The sequence below is a fragment of the Bison bison genome, unplaced genomic scaffold, assembly GCF_000754665.1.
Source record: "Bison bison bison isolate TAMUID 2011002044 unplaced genomic scaffold, Bison_UMD1.0 scf7180017864519, whole genome shotgun sequence".
NCBI lineage: Eukaryota > Metazoa > Chordata > Mammalia > Artiodactyla > Bovidae > Bison > Bison bison.
In genome coordinates, this window is record NW_011495072.1 from 20,830,058 (window position 1) to 20,837,922 (window position 7,865).

General features: G+C 38.0%; 1 protein-coding gene and 1 long non-coding RNA gene across 3 annotated transcripts in view; one reads left to right on the top strand and one right to left on the bottom strand.

Moving 5' to 3' along the window:
- Positions 1 to 2,125, bottom strand: part of AGL (amylo-alpha-1, 6-glucosidase, 4-alpha-glucanotransferase) — a 101,371-nt gene extending 99,246 nt beyond the window's left edge. Inside the window, exon 1 of one of the 2 annotated variants that reach the window (XM_010831000.1) lies at positions 2,007 to 2,125. The gene's annotated coding sequence lies outside the window, so the exon portion shown is untranslated. The remainder of the gene's footprint in view (positions 1 to 2,006) is intronic. The other variant, XM_010830999.1, reaches the window with a different exon arrangement.
- A 96-nt stretch (positions 2,126 to 2,221) lies between these two features.
- LOC104981735 lies at positions 2,222 to 6,722 on the top strand. Its single transcript, XR_824408.1, has 3 exons — positions 2,222 to 2,365; positions 5,298 to 5,521; positions 6,268 to 6,722. It is a non-coding gene; the product is annotated as an uncharacterized LOC104981735 (long non-coding RNA).
- The last annotated feature ends 1,143 nt before the right edge of the window (positions 6,723 to 7,865 follow it).

Consider the following 7,865-nt stretch of genomic DNA (forward strand, 5'->3'; position numbering starts at 1 on the left):
ATGACCAACCTAGATAGCATATTGAAAAGCAGAGACATTCCTTTGCCAACAAAGGTCTGTCTAGTCAAGGCTATGGTTTTTCTAGTGGTCATGTATGGATGTGAGAGTTGGACTGTGAAGAAAGCTGAGCACCAAAGAATTGATGCTTTTGAGCTGTGGTTTTGGAGAAGACTCTTGAGAGTCCCATGGACTGCAAGGAGATCCAACCAGTCCATCCTAAAGAAAATCAGCCCTGGGATTTCTTTGGAAGGAATGATGCTAACGCAGAAACTCCAATACTTTGGCCACCTCATGCGAAGAGTTGACTCATTGGAAAAGATTCTGATGCTGGGAGGGATTGAGGGCAGGAGGAGAAGGGGGAGGCAGAGGATGAGATGGCTGGATGGTATCACCGACTCGATGGGTGTGGGTTTGGTTGAATTCCGGGAGTTGGTGATAGACAGGGAAGCCTGGCGTGCTGCGATTCACGGGGTCGCAAAGAGTCAGACACGACTGAGTGACTGAACTGAATTGAACTTGTCTTCTTACTCTGCTGTTTTTCTGGGGACTCTCATCCCCATCCAGAGTTTTAATTTTCTCCTTTAGACTTCTGCTTCAAGTTATGATGAATAGGCTTCAGTGTGGTTAACACATCAATCCTCCCACCACCAGAAATAACAAAAATCTGGACATAATAGTTTACCCATAGCTTGTGAGTCTTTATCTGTACATGATACCCTTCTCTTTTAGGGGAAAAAAATCTGCTTCTGGCTCTATCTTTTGAAGTAGAAAATTAGTTCTTAGAATAATACAAAGCAGACTTCTTCAGGGAGCCTTCCTTGATTTTCCTGGCCATCTCCAACTCCCCATTATGGAGGCCCTTATTAGCCTCCGTATATCTCTTTATTAATGCATAATATAGCAGCAATTTTACATTTACTTGTGTGATTAGTGAGGCCATTGAGTAGAGTATTTAAAAGCAAGGATTTAAAAATAAATACAAAGAAAGTGTTTTCGAGCCAAGACTGCCTGGCTTGGAATCTTGGGTCTTAAATTCTTGGTGCCTCAATTTCCTTAACATGGGAATAGTAATACAACCTATTTTCAGAGTTGTTATGGGCCTTAAATGATTTATATAGTGCTTAGAACATGGCTTGGAGCATAGTAAGCACTGTCACCTGTAATTTTTGGAATTTAGTTTTCATCTGTCTCTCCTACATTTTGCTCATGATTTTGTCCTCAGTGTCAACACAGTTCATGAGACATTGCAGGCATGCAGTAACTGTCAGAGTCACGTATAAATAAAAGTGTTTGGACAAAAGAAATGCTATATACATGGGAAGCAGATTTGTATAAGTGAAAAAGTAGAGAGTCTGCACTGTGTTTTTAAAAATGATTCTATTTAAATAGTCATTCGCTGTTTCTATTTGTACAACCTATGCAAGAAGGGAAATAGGTAATTATTTTTAATTCTAGGAGAATTCAAACAATATTTTATGCTGGATGAGTTCATTATAACAGAATCAGTCAAGTCAGAGACTTTCAGTTAAAATATTACTCAAATATTTCGTAAGTGAAGAATATAGTCAAATTCAAATTTCTGTATTAAATACATAAGAAGTAGACATAATTCTTCATAACAAACCATGAAAATAAACATTTTAGTCTCAGAGCTTAAGGGTTATACAGCAAAGAATCATTTTAGGTTTTAAAATAGCACACATATCTTGTAAACAACATGTTAAGGACTCGAGTTTTTGATGACAAGGTACCAAATAAATATAAATCTGACAAGCAAACATGGCTGGCAAGCATGCATATGAAATTATTTCTTTGGTTTAGAGGTTGCTGGATTCTTTGACTCATTATGAATTATTGGACATTAATAGTTGAGAAGTACCTGTGCCACATGAGCAGCAATAATTCAATGCAAACAAATCTAAACTTGAGATATTCCTAAAGTAGTATATTGTCATTTGTATTAGCTCAGGCTGTCATAACAAATTACTACAGATTGTGTGGCTTACACAACAGAAATGTATTTCTCACAGTTCTGGAGGCCAGGAAGTCTAAGATCAAGGTGCCGACTGGTTTTATTCCTGGTGAGGGCTCTTTCCTTTGTTTGCAGACAGTTATCTTCTCACTGTGTCATCACATGGTGGAGGCAGAGAGCTCTGGGGTCTCTTCCTCTTCTTATAAGAGCACCAGCCCTATCAGATTAGAGCTCTACCCTTATGCCCTCATTTAACCTTTATCACTCCTCACAGGGTCTGTCTCTAAATACAGTCACACTGGGTGCTGAGCCTTCAACATATGAATTTTTGGGAGAACACCAACATCCAATTCATAACACCATTAAAAAGGAGGAGAAAATATTTTTATTGGGGTGAGTATACCAAAAACTTTCAGAAGAGGCTTTTAAGATTGGTTTTAAAATGATCTGGACTTGCAGAGACGGGGAGGAAAATTATGCCATGATCTGAATAGTGTATGTGGAAAGCAGACGGGATGTAGGATCTATGTAGGGCTAATGAGGATTTCAGAATATAGTCAAATTCTGATTGGTTTCATAGTATGTGAGGAGAAAATGAGTGAATTTCAGGTCATTGAGAAATCTGAATGATGAGTTATGGAGTTTGTACTGTATTGCGTGAGCAGCAGGAACCCACAGTTTTAAAAAAGGACTGTTAAGATCCGATTCTTAGATTAATCAAAGAAGATTAACCTAATAGAAATGTCAAGGGGCTGAAATTGGCAGTTTAGTACTTGTTAGGAAGTTATATTAATAGTCAGGAAAGAGGTAATGAGAGCCTGAGCTATAATAGTGGTAGCAGGTATTTACTCATGAGTCAAACACTGACCTTTCTCATAATACTCTAATGGAAAACATACAAATAAACTAGTAATTACAATATAATAGGATAAAAGCTGGAATAAGATTCAACTGACTAAAAATATATAACAGTAACATTAAACTTGTATATGCCTATAATATATACTCAATATTTACAAAGCAAAAGTGGATAAAACTATAGGGAAAAACTGATAAATCTACAATCACAATGGAATATTTCAACATGTATCACAAAATTGATGATAGGTTAAGCAGATAAAATATTATAAAAGATACAGAAGATTTGAATAATGGAAGTAATTATATCGATGTTGGCTCAAATCAGAGAACAATATATTCAGCAATTAGAGAATTTATATAAATGCTGTTTCTCCTTTTCCCTTTCTCAAATTCTCTTTTATAGTCACTATTTCCCAACTTTTCAAAAGAAATACCTCTTATTCATCCCAAATCTTCCAGGATGCATCACTCAGGATAAACAGTCTTGAGAGGAACAGTCAGAGTATTGGTATTAGAGAAGGCTCTTAGAAACCTTTCATAGGCCATTGCCTTTTCCTGTCTTGTATGAATGTCTAGTAAGGGTGAGGCATGGCATTAGTAAAGGAGTAGTTTCACCCTTTAGGGGATGTTCCAAATTCAGTAGCATGGGACAGTTGCAGTGATGAACTGTGGTTGTTTGACTACCTTACTCTTTCATACTCTCATTATTACCAAATAATGAGTTACTCATGAGGGAGTCCTAGCAGAGCAACACACTCACTGGGGTAGGGGAGAAAGCAGGGGCAGGGAGGACCTGGTGGAGCTGGCCCTGGTGCTGAGCCCCCACGCCATAGCTATAGCCTGGCCAGTCAAAGGAGTGGAGACTCTTAAGTCTTGCCCTGGTAAGAAGCACCTCCTAAGAAAGAAACTGGGAGAAAATGATAGATGTGGCTTAACCAATAACTGCCAATAATGATGAAACAAAAAGTAGCTCTTCTAAATTATCAGTAATAAAATGTATCAACTATATTGAGGAAAACACACTTGATTATCTATTTTCCCATGGAAAATGATATCAAAATGAATTGTCATTTGAAGAGATGATTAAAAGTATTGAGCCAATAAGTGTAGAAAAATTGTTAAAGAGATATGAATTAATATTGTTATTCTTATATTTTCTAAGTTACATGATGTTTATGGAATTTATCCTTTTAAAATGTATAATTTGTCATAATTTTATTCTAATATTATTTAAGTATTTACTTTTCCACCTAATTTTTTAAATTTATAATGTATTCTTTTCACAAAGAGGTCTGGATCTCATATAAGCTTTAGACCAACAAAACCTGAATCCATCCCTAGACTTGATACATTTTCTATTTCTCTTCCTATTTGTCTTTCTGTTTTTCCCACCATTCTTTTTCATGCTCTTAAAAAAGTAGGACCTAAACTAATATATAAGGAATGTAAAATAAAATATTTTAAAAAATCACCTATGATACCGTACCCTAAACTTCAGAAAACCAGTTTTATTAAATCAAGTTCTCCTTCTCTGATGTTAAGTTATTCTAATTATCAGATATAAAATATATTAATATATCATAAATTTTACTAACAAAACTCATTCTCATCTACTTGAGTTTAAAAATAAGATTTTTTTTTAGTGCTATAAATATAAATGAAAAACCAGAATAGCTAAATACTGACTCATTCTAGTCATGAAGGTAATATTAATCCAAGGATAAATTAACTTTTAAACATATTAAAAAATATTAGTCAACTTAAAAAATTCATGAATGATGCATTCTTTTTCAAATTTCTTTTACATGTATACAGGCAAAATGTTTGGAGACAACTGAGCTAGACAAATAACTATGGAAGACTGTATAAATCAATCATGCAACTCTTTTAAGGGAGCTGCCATCTATTTTTAACTGTCCTGTTGGCAGATTTCAGCAGACAGCTGCATTAGATGGATGGAGGCTGCCTGAGGGTGTGAAGAATATTGCGTTGGCCCACTTATCTCCAGTTGTGAAACCTTTAAAAACCCTAATATTTAAAAATAAGTAATTGAGGCTAAACATTTTTTAAGTTTGGGGTGGAAATAGCTCCCATTAGTGCCATAGAACAGAACGTGGGAACCTACAGGCCTATAATAGCAGGAGTTCTGGCCCATTTCCCTCAAGGCCCTCCTTTTATTTGTCCAGAAATCCTTGTGTTCTTCTTATCAGTACTTAGGAACAGGTGAGAGTGAGGCTGGAATTGATCCAGACCACCTTTTTGGCTCTCTTGTTGATGGATGACTCTAATGGAGGTGCTTGTTTTTAGTTCAGAATTTTTTCCTGCATAACAGGCTTTGCTTTAGGGCTGCCTAGGACCTGGAGCACCAGCAGTAGCTGATTTATGAGGGTATTCTTATAGAAAAGGAGTCTATTCAAACTGATCATAACTCCAGAATCTTTGTTCTTTTCATTTCTTCCCACAGTCATTTTCCCTGGGGCTGAATCTATTAGATCTACACAGGAGAGCATTGAGAGAGCTAATTGGAAAGATTGCTAAGCTTGCTGCAAGAAGCCAGAGAGGGGCATTTTATTTCTCACTTGGATGCTTGCTGAGCCGCAGAACATGTAGGTCTCCCCTGGAGCTGTCATGGAAGTATGGTGATGAAATTACTAGAAGAACTTGGCTTGTACCCTCTGGGACTTGGAGGTAAACATGAATATAGAGACTGGTGCCTATTTCTAGTCTAGAGATTTCTGAGGGAGTCTCTATGGATTAGCCCATGTTTGTGGGGCTTGAGGAGACTGTAGTAGAGTATACATAAATAAAGAAGGAGACAATCCCTTATCATATCCATTTGAAGAGGACCTGGAAGTTCTTGAGACTTCTAAGAAAAACGTTATGAGACAAAAAGGAAAACAAGAGTTGCCATGTAGGAAGATAAACTTGTCCTAGTCTACCTCAGTGGGGGATAATACCAAGAATTTCCTGGTGTCTACTGCCACCATGTGGGTACTTACATTTACTGAATTCAAACGTGAGTATTTCCCTCTTTAGGCTAATCCTAAACCAAAGTACAAATAACTCTAAGTGTGTTTTAGTGCTCTTCAGCCTTAGATTGGCTCCTAAGTCCCCTCAAGCTCCTCTGTGCTCTCAGACTCACAAGGAGGTTCCATCACTAAGTACTCTTCTCTTCTGTAGCACTCTGTTAAAATAGTACTAAAACCATGTTGCTGAGACCTCAGTGACTTTGAGCTCTGAAATCAGTTTGAGGCAGAGAAACTCCAAAATGGTCCCCACTTATCTGTTTCCTTTTATTCATGCCCCATGTCACCATTTTACCGTTATCGTGGGTGGGACCTGTGTCTAGCTTCTAACTGACAGATTATGGCAGAGGCGATTGGGTGTCACTTTCATAATTAAATTACATAACGCTGTAATTTCCGTATTGCTAGCAGAGTACCCTGACTGCCTCTGGACTTGAGTGCATGAAGCAAGCATCCGTGTCTGGGAGACCCAGTGAAAATGAACTTTAGGGCAACTACTGGCTGTCAGCAGGCAAGAAACGGAGGCCCCCAGTCCAGCAGGACAGAGATCGCTGACTCCTGCTAGCAAGCATATGAAGCTGGGAGCAGATCCCTCTCCAGTTGAGCTTTCAGATGAGATGCTGGAAACCTTGATTGAAGCTTCATGAGAGACCCCGAAGCAGAGGACCTGGTGAGCTATACCCAGGTTGTGCGAGATGGTACATGTGTGTTGTTGTTAGCCACTAAATGTGTGCTAATTTGTTATACACAATAGGTAACGAATATGCAGTTTTGTGGTTTTGCTTACATCACTCCCCTCTTCACAGGACTGCAGTGTAAGTCCCTGGAGATTGTTCTCGGAAATAAATATAACTGACAATCACCACTCTGTGCTCAGAATTGTCCTTCTCCTTCCACCAAAGGTCTGTTACCTGATCAGCTTTGTTGTGCTTGATTTCTCTGGGAAAAGTTCTCTCTCAGGTGACCTTAGCTCCTCACACAAAGGGAGCTTTGTGGGGCCTGCCTATGTGGTTCCCCAGATAAGCCTGAATACTCTTAAATCCAGCAATGGTGCAGCTTGGCCTAAAGCTAAGAGCTCACAATATGTCAGATAATTTGTCAATTTCCAGATGCATTATACCAAGGGTCCCCAACTCCCCCAGGGCCACAGATCAGTACTTCAGAGCAGTGAGCAGTGGGTGAGCAAGAGAAGTTTCATCTGTATCTACAGCTACTCTAGTTGCAGGAAAACAAGCTCAGGACTCCCACTGATTCTCCATTATGGTGAGTTGTATAATTATTTCATTATATATCACAAAGTAATAGTAAAAGAAGTAAAGTGCAAAATAAATGTAATGCGCTTGGGATCGTCCTGAAACCATCCCACCCCACCAACTCGTCAGTGGAAAAATTGCCTTCCATAAATCCAGTCCCTGGTGCCAAAAGTTTAGGGACTGCTGCACTGACACTACTGTAGCTATAGTTATTAGATTGACATTAAACTTTATTCTTCATTTAAAAAATGTTTCATGCCCTGTGAAATACTTGACTATGAGTAGAAATATAATTCAAAAAAAGACACATGTACTCCAGTGGTCATTTCAGTACTATTTACAACAGCCAGGACATGGAAACAACCTAAATGACCATCAACAGAGGAATGGATAAAGAGGAGGTGGTGCATAGTAAATATGATGGAATATTACTTAACCATAAAAAAGAATGAAATAATGCCACTTGTAGCAACATAGATGGACCTGGAGATGATCATACTAAGAGAGGTAAGTCAGACAGAGAAAGACAGGTATCATATGACATCACTTTTATGTGGAACCTGGAAAGATGAGACAAATGAAATTATTTACAAACCAGAAACAGACTCACAGACTTTGAAAGGAAACTAATGGTTACCAAAGCAAAATGGTTGGGGAGAGGGATAAATTCAGAGTTTGAGATTAACATATATACATAACTAAATATAAAATAAATAATCAAGAAGGACCTAGTGTATAGCACAGGGAACTCTC